General features: G+C 40.8%; 1 long non-coding RNA gene across 1 annotated transcript; it reads left to right on the forward strand.

Annotated features, from left to right (window-relative positions):
- Positions 1–204: 204 nt before the first annotated feature.
- Positions 205–12,850, forward strand: LOC117509267. The gene is made up of 3 exons (XR_004560344.1): positions 205–216; positions 5,859–5,862; positions 12,775–12,850. It is a non-coding gene; the product is annotated as an uncharacterized LOC117509267 (long non-coding RNA).
- Positions 12,851–13,115: the final 265 nt, after the last annotated feature.

A 13,115-nucleotide genomic window follows, 5' to 3' on the forward strand; every position in this document is an offset into this window, starting at 1 on the left:
CTCTAAAATTTCAGTCTCCAGCAGTCTCCACTAAAAATGACTTGTATAAAAAAAATTTTGTTTGTTTGTTTGTTTTTTGCTGTTTGAATAAAACTTCATTGTTTTAGTTTACATTGCATGTCCCATAGAAGGAATTGTGATGACGTCACACGCTAGGTGGGGCCACACTGGTAGGCAGAAAACTTTGCATTTTGCATCACTACTCTTAGCTTCATAGTGGAGTAGAGCAGAGAAGGATTGTCTTTCACCAAAACAGATCAAATCCAGGCTTGCATCTCAGATGTACCTTCTGGCAATTTGTAGCTAAACTTTCAGGTCTTCTTTTTAAGAAAATCCTCCTCGATACCACTTCATCATGAAGATGGATAACTGGTGATACAAAATGCAAAGCTTGCACTGTGCACAATCTCTCCAGTCACAGCCACATAAGCCCATAACATCTCCTGGGTTATCTGGGTGTCTTGGTGGCTTTCCTCACTCTTCTCCTTCTTGCACAATCACTCAGTTTTTGAGAACTGTCCACTCCATGCAGACTTACCATAAAGTGCCATATTGTTTGTATTTCTTCATAATTGATGCAAATAAAGTCCAAAACATATTCAGTGGCAGCTTTACCATCAGAGAGCCTCGTCCACAACTACCACAAAAGATTCCAAGCTGTCAATGATGTTAAAGGGGCAATACAGAGTATTAAGAACAGGGGTATGTAAACCTTTGATCAGGTTCATTTGGGAAGTTATCTTGTCATTTTGATTTAAAAAGAGGAAACACAGTTGTTTGACAATAAATGGCTTCACCCAACCACTAACCATGATGGAAAAAACTTTTTGTGGGGTGGTGGCCAAGTGGTTAATGCACTTGGTTTCAGTTCAGAAGGCTCCGGGTTCAAATCCCACCCCTGCCACATTTCTCCATGTAATGTGGAGTTGCGTCAGGAAGGGCATCCGGCGTAAAACCTGTGCCAGTTCAACATGCAGATCCACCTTGGATATGCTGTGGCGACCCCGAGTGCAAACAAGGGAGCAGCCAAAGGGACTTACTACTTTATTCATATTCTCTGAAGAATGGCCAAAAAAAAAAAAAAAAATCTGCCAGGGTATGTAAACGTTTGATCACAACTATATATATATATATATATATATATATATATATATATATACAGTGAGGAAAATAAGTATTTGAACACCCTGCGATTTTGCAAGTTCTCCCACTTAGAAATCATGGAGGGGTCTGAAATTTTCATCTTAGGTGCATGTCCACTGTGAGAGACATAATCTAAAAAAATCCGGAAATCACAATGTATGATTTTTTTTTCATATAATTTATTTGTATGTTACTGCTGCAAATAAGTATTTGGCCCCCTACCAACCAGCAACAATTCTGGCTCTCACAGACCTGTTAGTTTTTCTTTAAGAAGCCCTCTTATTCTGCACTCTTTACCTGTATTAATTGCACCTGTTTGAACTTGTTATCTTTATAAAAGACACCTGTTCACACACTCAGTCAATCACACTCCAACCTGTCCACCATAACCAAGACCAAAGAGCTGTCTAAGGACACCAGGGACAAAACTGTAGACCTGCACAAGGCTGGGATGGACTACAGGACAACAGGCAAGCAGCTTGGTAGAAGAAAACTGTGATGATTATGTATTAGAAAGTGGAAGAAACACAAGATGACTGTCAATCTCCCTCAGTCTGGGATTCCATGCAAGATCTCACTTTGTGGGGTAAGGATGATTCTGAGAAAGCTCAGAACTACACAGGAGGACCTGGTCAATGACCTGAAGAGAGCTGGGACCACAGTCACAAAGATTACATTAGTAACACATGATGCTGTCATGGTTTAAAATCCTGCAGGGCAGCAAGGTCCCCCTGCTCAAGCCAGCACATGTCCAGGCCCGTTTGAAGTTCACCAGTGACCATCTGGATGATCCAGAGGAGGCATGGGAGAAGGTCATGTGGTCAGATGCGACCAGAATAGAGCTTTTTGGAATCAACTCCACTTACCATGTTTAGAGGATGAGAACAACCACAAGAAAACCATCCCAACCATGAAACATGGGGGTGGAAACATCATACTCTGGGGGTGCTCTTCTGCAAAGGGGACAGGACAACTGCACCGTATTGAAGGGAGGATGGATGAGGTCATGTATTGCGAGATTTTGGCACACAACCTCCTTCCCTCAGTAAGAGCATTGAAGATGGGTCATGGCTGGGTCTTCCAGCATGACAATGACCCCAAACACACAGCCAGGGCAACTAAGCCAGCTGTGGCGCTTACCGAGCCCACAGACTCAGTAAGCGCATCGGAGGCAGTGAGAGCAGTCGTGGTGGTGCCGACCAGTGCAGCGACTGGCCCGCATGATAAGGACGCAGAACACAATGCACTGTTTAAAAAAAAAGAAGCATGCAAAATTGCACTAAAAAAATCTGCGAAACTGCGAGGCCGCGAAAGCTGAACCACGTTATAGCGAGGGACCACTGTACTTATTTTCCTCAGTGTGTTTATGTGTGTGTATGTGTGTGTGTGTGTGTTCTCAAGTTATTATGAATGGGCTGATTTTGTGTTTGTGGATCTTTTTGTTTGTTTTTTATTTTATTTTTGGGAAGTTGTGTGATCCACACAGGTGTATGTAACATGCTTCTTTTTGTTTTTGTTTTTGTTTTTTTTGTCAAAGAGAAACCTTTGGTACGTTGTTGTTTCTCCAACCATGGACACACACGCAGAACTGCATTTAATGACTGTCAACACAGGTGACCTGCAGCCTGACGCACGATGTGTTTTTTCGGGGTGCGTTTTAAAAGTTCCTCAACTTCAAAGAACGTCCTGCTGCACTCAGCCCATACAGACAGAAGCAGACAGCAGAAAATCGCAGACAGGCATCAACGTCTGCATCAACAGGTTGATTGATAACAGCGATCCCTCACGTGACCACTGATAAAATAATTGTACGACTCCAAAAACTTGAAATCACTCATGGTTGTCGTCTCCAAGATTTAATTTCTCACAATATCGCTTTGGATCTTCGGGATCAAGAGTTCACACGTAGTCTAAAGTGATCTTCCCGTGCGTTTTCTCATCGCATCTGCTTGGAGTCTGGAGTTTTCTGCCTACTGTCTGTGTGCACATGTGCGGGAAAGGCAGAAGTAAATAACAACAGCGATCCCTTCTATATAACTGCTAATTAAGGAAACTTGACTTTGGTGTCCTTACATGCTCAGCCTTCTTATTCTTGTTCCATTCAATTATTGGATTGCAAGCATAAACTGTATGTAAGATTCCAGTTCTTAGAATTTGTAATACTATAATTACGTCCACTTTATTTTAGTTTCTTGCTGTGTGCAGTATATATAATTTAATTGCCAGTAAACCACATTATTATATGGCTGCAACGCTATGCGCGTTCTGATTGGCTGATTTCTGGTCAAATATTTTTCGATATTGGAACGGTTACTTTGACAATTGGCCCGGAACGTGTATCACATTCATTACACACCAGCAAGCTAAAAGCACGATAAGAAAAATCAAGTCGGACATGAACATACTTCATAAATATGTCATGTTTTGGCCCTGGACCTGCCCAGAATCTGGTTTTGTCCTCCAGTCTTCATTTGTTTCTCTCTCTTTGTCCTTCTGTCTGACCCTGAGTGTTTTTTTTCTGTTTCTTCCACTTTAGTCTTGGTTATATTATCTATAATACACATTAAGTTCTGTTGTAGTTTAGTCTCTGTTGTTTATTTGAGTCATTTTGTGCTATCACATTAGGTTGTGAGGATCTGTTACACTTCAGCCACTTATTGAATTCTGTTCTAGTTTAGTCTTTGCCCTTTATTTTTCTGGTCATTCAGTCACTCTGCTTGGAGCACATTAGTCCCTCGGGTTTTTTCTGTACACTCCTGCCACTGATTGAGTTCTGTTCTTGTTTAGATCCAGCCTTTAATTTTCTGTTGTTCTATTTGTGCTTTTTCATTTGTTTGTTTCCTTCACATTTGTATTTTAGGTATCATTAGTTCCTTATTGTTTCACGTTTGTTCTGTCACTCATTTTCCTCTCTTGCGGCTTTTGTCTGACACGCCCACCTGTCACTCCACTGTCTCGTCCAGCCACACCTTCTTCCCTGCACCTGCATCTTATCACGCCCTGATTAACCTCTGCTTTTAAACCCCTTGTCTTCCCCAGTTCACTGCAAGTTCGTTGTGCATATTGCCTCGTTCCAAGTGCCTCATGTTTCCTGCCATAGTCTCTTTTCTTGCCGTGTATGACCTTCGCCTGTTTTGACCTTGCCTTTTGTCTGAGCCAGTTAACCTTCTTCTCTGTGCCTGAACCCTGCTTGTTTTTTGACTCCGTTTTCGCATCCTCCGATACACCTGTTTGCCCGTGCTGGAACTCTGCTTGTTACTGACCACTCCGGCGCCTCACGACCGTCTGTACCTACGCCTGCCTGTTTGTCACACTGTGTATCGACCTCGGCCTGTTTATGATTAAACCTTTTTCTACTTCCCACATCTGAGCCATGAGTCTGCACTTGTGTCCACCTGCCTGTCGTGACACGTCATCACAGATCCTGACAAAATATCAAAACAGCATCAGAAAAATACACAGATTGAAAGCTTACCAGCTAACGACCGGACCATCTGTTAGCAAGTTCAGCTAACGACCGGACCATCTGTTAGCAAGTTCTTCACAGAGGTGAAGCGAACAGGTGTGACTATGAGCCCACGGTCAGCAGCTTTCATATTCAACCGATACCGTAAGTTTGCATGTTTATATATATATATATACAAGTAATAGCCATATAATAAACAAATTATTAACCTCATTTGCTTGTACTGGAATATTAGACATCAGTGTTTTTCACACGGACCTCACAACCACTCAGCCCACGCTGTCAACACAGTCTGATATTTTCCCGTATAGACTTCGCGCTCAGTTAATAATCCTTTATTACAAAGCATTTTTATGAAAAATTCCAACTGAAGGCCCAGTCAACAACCACTGTCACCAGTGTTATTGTTCAGGGGGTGAAAGGATTTAAACTCTGCTCATACGGTACACCTAGATACTGACCAGTATGATAGTATTGGCGAATTCTGAATCGAATTTAAAGCTCAAACAAGTACATTTATTTGTTATATCATATGTCACAATCAGATATGTTGATTTTGTTCTTGGTGCTGACCGAAAGTCCTTCTCTATGGTTAGTCCATCTCAGCAGAGGCTGCCGCCCTCTGGGCCTGTCGGTACCTTGCAACTGCCTCCAGAGTCCTCTGAGATTACATCAGTTGAAGGATGTCTTCTTCAGTTGGATGGTTACCCTGACAACAGTGTCCACCACGGTGTTCGAGGGTTGCCACCCCTGAGGCACCTAAGACCTTCAGGCCACAGCTCCCCACTGCAGCTTCAGCAATAGAAGCTTTGAACATTGCCCATTCTGGTTCAATGCCCCTAACCTCCACAAGGATGCTAGAAAAGCTCCGCCGGAGGTCTGAGTTGAAGATCAGTCAGACAGTGGGCTCCTCCAGACATTCCAGTTCACCCACACTATCCATTTAGGCTTACCATGTCTGTCCAAAGTCCTCCCCCACCCTCTGATCCAACACACCACCAGATGGTGATCAGTTGAAAGCTTTCCCCCTCTCTTCACCTGAGTGTCAGAAAATGCGGCCTCAGATTATATGATTATGATCACAAAATCGACTGTCGACATTCAGCCTGGTACCGTGTACACTTCTGAGCCTTTTATTGTGGCCAGCTAAGGCACACCTGGGCAGTAATCATGCTGTCTAATCAGCATCTGTATATGCCACACCTGTGAGGTGGGATGAATTATCTCGGCAAACAAGTGCTCACTAAAGTCTGGTTCACCTTTAAAGAACGCCTTTTCTTTTTCTTTTTGTGTCATTTTTTTCCTCTCTTGTAAATAGTCCATAAAGTATCTCTGTTTGTTTACTGTGAAGTCATGTTTAATCTCAAGAGATTTGCAAGATTTTCTGTCTGACCTGGGAATGTTTGTGTGTGAAATCTGTTCGTGTGTGGTGTTGTTGTCCTTGAACACCACACACTGTACAAACAACACTGTTAGATGTATGATTTTTTTTTATCTCCACGTGTGTGGGCTCTCAGGTTTTGGAAACGTACAGATAATTTTAAAATCCTGTCGTGTGAACCAGGCATAACACAGATTTACACAGATTTGTGAACAATATTTGAGACCTGTGTATATTTTCTACATACACAGGTCTTCTGTGTATGTAGAAAATATTTTAGATCTTTCAGTTCAGCTCATGAAAAATGTGATCAAAAACAAAAGTGTTGCATTTATATTTTTGTTCAGAGTGTGTATATATATATATATATATATATATATATATATTAGAGAGGGGAGCCCAAAGCCAACCATTGTGACTGTTTACAGGTCACAGAGGGCATTGCAGACTGTAGCTGGGCATCCATTACAGATTTCCCAAAGGTTAGTGATAATTTCAGAATGTCAACAAAGATGAACAGCAAAATGACAGTCTTTCCACACAGCAGACATATTCCATTGAATATTCCATGGAATATGTCTGCTGGGTTCTGTGTTCTCATGATAACTCATTCTCACAAGGTTCTCATAAGAACTACAAATCCAATGCAATGGTAAGTCCTGCTAAATATTGCCATTTCAGGCTTTTTTGACCCAATGCTGCAGTAACATTTTTTTTAGCTCTCTGTCCCTTACTCTATCTACAAGTCGTGATAATGTCATTTGTAGCTTTTTTGTGCTGTGTGACCTGTAATTGCTGAAAAAGCATTTCCATTGCCATTTTTCAAAATAAGGCTTTTTTTAATTGCATGAAAAGTGACCTTAAGTGAACCTTTAAAAAAACTGTTTTGCAATATTTAAGTTTTTTGAAACACACATTTCCATGAAGTGCATTTTCATTTTTGCTGAATTTGGATGGTAATGCAAACCCCAGATATGTCATGTTTTGTGTGATCATTGCCATTTAATTTTTACCAGAGGCCAGCATATGGCAATCAGGTATTGCGAAGACCTGGCGTCCGTCATTGTCTCTGTTCGTCTGTCCGTCCGTCTGTTTGTGTACAGCATAAGTGTCGTCCTATTGCTGCCACAGACTTCAAATTCACAGGGAACATTCTTGGGCAAGTTCGAAGATGGCAAACCTTGACATATTTTAAGAGGTTAAAAAGTGGCATTCTGTACTTAATTTTATGGCATGATCTCATGGACGTTAGCATGGTGATGTCACATGTTGCTAGCGAGGTGGAAACTTGTTTTTGTTTGTGTGTAAATGTAACCTCTTTGTCATATATTATGAAAAGCAAGCGAGAAATAAACACTTCTAAAACTAGAAATGCTGTTTTTACAACCTAATAATACCGCCGAAGTGATTTAAAGACATTTAACAGACGTAAGCGTTCATTTTAGTTTTTGAGTGGCGGGGGTGACAGCCAATCAGAGTAGAGCTGCACCATGACATCACAGTCTGGTTGCTAGCTGCAAACTCAGTTTTTGGAACCTAATAATTTCTTAAACAACTGCAAATGATACAGAACACAATGCTCATACGGCCAAGGGTATTTTAGCATTGCGTTATTTTTTTAGTGTACAGTGCATCCAGAATTATAAGGCAAGTTGTATTCCTAATATTCAGCGACCAATATAGGCACCTGTCAGGCAGGGACTGAGGCCGGGCACAAACAGGATACGACACAAATGCAAAACTCACACTGCGGGCTTAGGAGTTCGAAAAGGCTTTATCTGGAAAAAAAAAGAAAAGGTTCGGTACACTGGTGGTCAATCAGCCAAGCAGACAAAACAGGGAGGAGCAGGCAGAGACGTGGTCCAAAAAACAAGCAGACTTCTCAAACACGGCAAGGCAGGATACAGAGGCTGAGACTAAAGCGAGGTAAAAAACAAGACAAGGTCGATACACAGGCAAACAAAAGAACAAGACTGTGGAAGGCTGGTAAGTGAGTGAAAAAAACTGGCAGTGAGGGGGCAAACACAAAGGACTTAAATAGAACCAGTGGTAATTAGGGAACGAGACAGGTGAGGGAGGACAATCTGGAAGGGGGTGTGGCAAATATGGGACAGGACACACCCACACCAAACCCTAAACACCAGACAAGAGAGTGCAGTAAGACAAAAGCAAAGTGAACAGGGCCCAACTCAAAGGTGAACCTAAAACCTCAGTGATCTCCAACTCCAATTCCAATGAAGTTGGGACGTTGTGTAAAATGCAAATAAAAACAGAATACAATGATTTGCAAAATCCTCTTTAACCTATATTCAATTGAATACACCACAAAGACAAGGTATTTAATGTTCAAACTTGATAAACTTTATTCTGTTTGTGTAAATATTTGCTCATTGCCTGCAACACGTCAAAAAAGCTGGGACGGGGCAACAAAAGACTGGGAAAGTTGACGAATGCTCAAAGAACACCTAATTGAAAACAGGTGATTGTCATGATTGGGTATAAAAGGAGCATCCCCAACAGGCTCAGCCATTCACAAGCAAAGACAGGGCAAGGATCAACTGTGTGAAAAAAAATAGTCCAACAGTTTAAGAACAATGTTTCTCAATGTTCAATTGCAAGGAATTTAGGGATTCCATCATCTATAGTCCATAATATAATCAGAAGATTCAGAGAACCTGGAGAACTTTGTAAAACCAACATTTAATGCACGTGACCTTCGATCCCTCAGGTGGCACTGCATTAAAATCAACATCATTGTGTAAAGGGTCTTACCACGTGGGCTCAGAAACACTTTAGAAAACCATTGTCAGTTAACACAGTTCGTCGCTACATCTACAAGTGCAAGTTAAAACTCTACCATGCAAAGTGAAAGCCATACATCAACAACATCCAGAAATGCTGCCGCCTTCTCTGGGCCCGAGCTCATTTGAAATGGACAGACGCAAAGTGGAAAAGTGTGCTGTGGTCTGATGAGTCCACATTTCAGATTGTTTTTGGAAATCATGGACGCTGTGTCCTCCGGACAAAATAGGAAAAAGACCATCCAGATTGTTACCAGTGCAAATTTCAAAAGCCAGCATCTGTGATGTTATGGGTGTGTGTTAGTGCCCATGGCATGGGCAACTTACAAATCTGTGATGGCACCATCAATGCTGAAAGGTGCATCCATGTTTTGGAGCAACACATGCTGCCATCCAAGCAAGGTCTTTTTCTTTTTTTTTTTTGTAATTTATTTTTTATTAGCATTCCGTGTCAGATATTTACATAGCATACTGTAACCATTGTGTGTTCATCATCCTCATATTATCAACATCAGTGTACATTCATTTTAAAAGCACACATACCCCGACACAAAATGCTTCAAAGCAATATTACAAAAAACAACAAAAACAACCCAAACAGAACCGAAACAATTAGGGAGTAGATTGCTGTTATAACTTTACTAATTATCTTAGAAAATAAAATCAGGCCTATGAAATGTCACGTAGTGGATCCATTTTCTCCAGTTTGAGGTAAACTGTTCCAATTTGTAGTTGATACACGCCGTTATCTTTTCCATATTGTAAATGTCCATTGTAATATTCATCCATTCAGTTAAAGTCGGCCTTTCCTGTAATAACCATTTCCTGGTTAATGCCTTTTTAGCTGCAACCAACAAAATATTTAATAAATATTTGTCTTTTTTTTAACAATTTCTGAGGTAAATTTCCAAAATATATAATCTTTATCTCGAGAGGCATTACATCTTTAAAAATATCTTGTAGAGCCATGTGTATTTCTCTCCAGAAGTCCTTGATAACCGAGCAGTCCCAAAAGATGTGGTGATGGTTTGCCTGTTGATTACCACAGTTTCTCCAACATATAGGGGGAGTTCCATCATAGTGAGATTTCTGAACAGGTGTAATAAGGTATCTTATCAGATTTTTCCAGCTAAATTCCCTCCAAATCTGTGAACTAGTACATTTCCAATTATATCTCCACATTGTTGTCCATTCCTCCTCAGATATACTTATTCCTCCTTCTTGCTCCCATTTTTCTTTAATGCATGTGGTTGACTGTGTTTTAAGATTGAGTCAGCCTTTGTATGCACATGATATAATTCTACTATTAATATCAGAGTTATATGCTTTCCTAAACATTTCTATAAAACAAGGACGTCCCTGCTTATTTCAGCAAGACAATGCCAAGACACATTCTGCACGTGTTACAACAGCGTGGCTTTGTAGTAAAAGAGTGCAGGTACTAGAATGGCCTGCCTGCAGTCCAGACCTGTCACCCATTGAAAATGTGTGGCGCATTATGAAGCGCAAAATATGACAATGGAGACCCCGGACTGTTGAACAACTGAAGTCGTACATCAATCAAGAATGGGAAAGAATTTTATCTACAAAGCTTCAACAGTTAGTGTCATCAGTTCCCAAACGCTTATTGAGTGTTGTTAGAAGGAAAGGTGATGTAACACAGTGGTAAACATACCACTGTCCCAGCTTTTTTGAAACGTTTTGCAGGCATCCATTTGAAAATGAGCAAATATTTGCACAAAAACAATAAAGTCTATCAGTTTGAACATTAAATATCTTGTCTTTGTGGTGTATTCAAATGAATATAGGTTGAAGAGAATTTTCAAATCATTGTATTCTGTTTTTATTTACATTTTACACAACATCCCAACTTTGTTAGAAATGGGGTTGTAAACAAAATGCCAAAACCACTGATGAACAAAACCCAAGTTCTAATAAATAAGAAAAAATAAAGACCTAACATGAAAAAACAAAGAATTAACCAGAAAACAAATGTAAGTACTGAAAAGAAATCAACAACAAGCAGCATTCTCCTGCACAAAATCATGGCCTTCCTGAAAAATGCAGACTTTTTCCTTGGAGAAAGTATCTTCTGAACCCAGGCTGTAGGTTAGGAGCATATATCGGAACCTCTCCTGCACATTGCTGGTGTCGGACTGGGAGTGGCGTTGTGTTTCAATTAGTGATCCACCATCAGGTGGATCTATCTGATCCATCAATAGTCACTCTCATTTCATCTGTCCATAAAATCTTTAAAAAATCTGGTATCAGATATTTCTTGGCCCAATCTTGACGTTTCAACTTGTTTTGTTCAGAGATGGTCATGTGTCAGAAGACCTTACATTGGCCATGTCTTTCAGCACTGAGCACCTTGTACTCCATGTTGTTTGCAGTTCTGGAATATACAGTGAGGAAAATAAGTATCTGAACACCCTGCGATTTTGCAAGTTCTCCCACTTAGAAATCATGGAGGGTTCTGAAATTTTCATCTTAGCTGCATGTCCACTGTGAGAGACATAATCTAAAAAAAAAAAAAAATCTGGAAATCACAATGTATGATTTTTTAATAATTTATTTGTATGTTACTGCTGCAAATAAGTATTTGAACACCTGTGAAAATCAATGTTAATATTTGGTACAGTAGCCTTTGTTTGCAATTACAGAGGTCAAACGTTTCCTGTAGTTTTTCACCAGGTTTGCACACACACTGCAGCAGGGATTTTGGTCCACTCCTCCATACAGATCTTCTCCAAATCTTTGGAGTTTCAGCTCCCTCCAAAGATTTTCTATTGAGTTCAGGTCTGGAGACTGTCCAGGCCACTCCAGGACCTTGAAATGGTCCTTACGGAGTCCCTCCTTAGTTGCCCTGGCTGTGTGTTTGGGGTCAATGTCATGGAGGAGGTTGTTTGCCAAAATCTCACAATACATGACCCCATCCATCCTCCCTTCAATATAGTGCAGTCGTCCTGTCCCCTTTGCAGAAGAGCACCCCCAGAGTATGATGTTTCCACCCCCATGCTTCACCGTTGGGATGGTTTTCTTGGGGTTGTTCTCATCCTCTAAACATGGTAAGTGGAGTTGATTCCAAAAAGCTCTATTTTGGTCTCATCTGACCACATGACCTTCTCCCATGCCTCCTCTGGATCATCCAGATGGTCACTGGTGAACTTCAAACGGACCTGGACATGTGCTGGCTTGAGCACGGGGACCTTGCTGCCCTGCAGGAATTGAAACTATGACAGCATCACATGTTACTAATGTAATCTTTGTGACTGTGGTCCCAGCTCTCTTCAGGTTATTGATTATTGGTTATTGGTCCTCCTGTGTAGTTCTGAGCTTTCTCAGAATCATCCTTACCCCACAAATTGAGATCTTACATGGAATCCCAGACCGAAGGAAATTGACAGTCATCTTGTGTTTCTTCCACTTTCTAATAAATAATCATAACAGTTGTTGTCTTCTACCAAGCTGCTTGCCTGTTGTCCTGTAGTCCATCCCAGCCATGTGCAGGGCTACAGTTTTGTCCCTGGTGTCCTTAGACAGCTCTTTGGTCTTGGCTATGGTGGACAGGTTGGAGTGTGGTTGATTGAGTGTGTGAACAGGTGTCTTTTATACAGGTAACAAGTTCAAACAGGTGCAATTAATACAGGTAAAGAGTGCAGAATAAGAGGGCTTCTTAAAGAAAAATTAACAGGTCTGTGTGAGCCAGAATTCTTGCTGGTTGGTAGGGGATCAAATACTTATTTGCAGCAGTAACATGCAAATAAATTATTAAAAAATCATACATTGTGATTTCCGGATTTTTTTTTTTTTTTTTTTTTTTTAGATTATGTCTCTCACAGTGGACATGCACCTAAGATGAAAATTTCAGACCCCTCCATGATTTCTAAGTGGGAGAACTTGCAAAATCACAGGGTGTTCAAATACTTATTTTCCTCACTGTAGTGGGACTGAAGGATAATAGCTTCCTAGTGTTACACCAGGGCCCATTTTCATAAAGAAGTCTAATCTTGTTTTGTCGAATAAACTGACTTTGCTGACTAGTTTTGTGATGTTAGTTGTTGCACAAAGCGCTTAGTCGGCTAAGGTTTCACGTTACCCAACTAAAGTTTTTAGCCTGGTAGAGAGGAGGCTAATCTTATCTTAGTCAACAAAATTTCAGTGTCTTACCTCAAAAAATAGTGGCTATCATGTACCAACACTTGATGGAACACTCGAGCACCTCTACGTCGCTTGCCTGCCGGGTGTCACTGTTAGAATGAGCAACATTGTGCGCACAAAAAGGCTTGACAGAAGTGTAGAAAAAGAAACTGAAGAGTGAAAC

The sequence above is a fragment of the Thalassophryne amazonica genome, chromosome 4 (genome assembly GCF_902500255.1).
Source record: "Thalassophryne amazonica chromosome 4, fThaAma1.1, whole genome shotgun sequence".
Classification (NCBI taxonomy): domain Eukaryota; kingdom Metazoa; phylum Chordata; class Actinopteri; order Batrachoidiformes; family Batrachoididae; genus Thalassophryne; species Thalassophryne amazonica.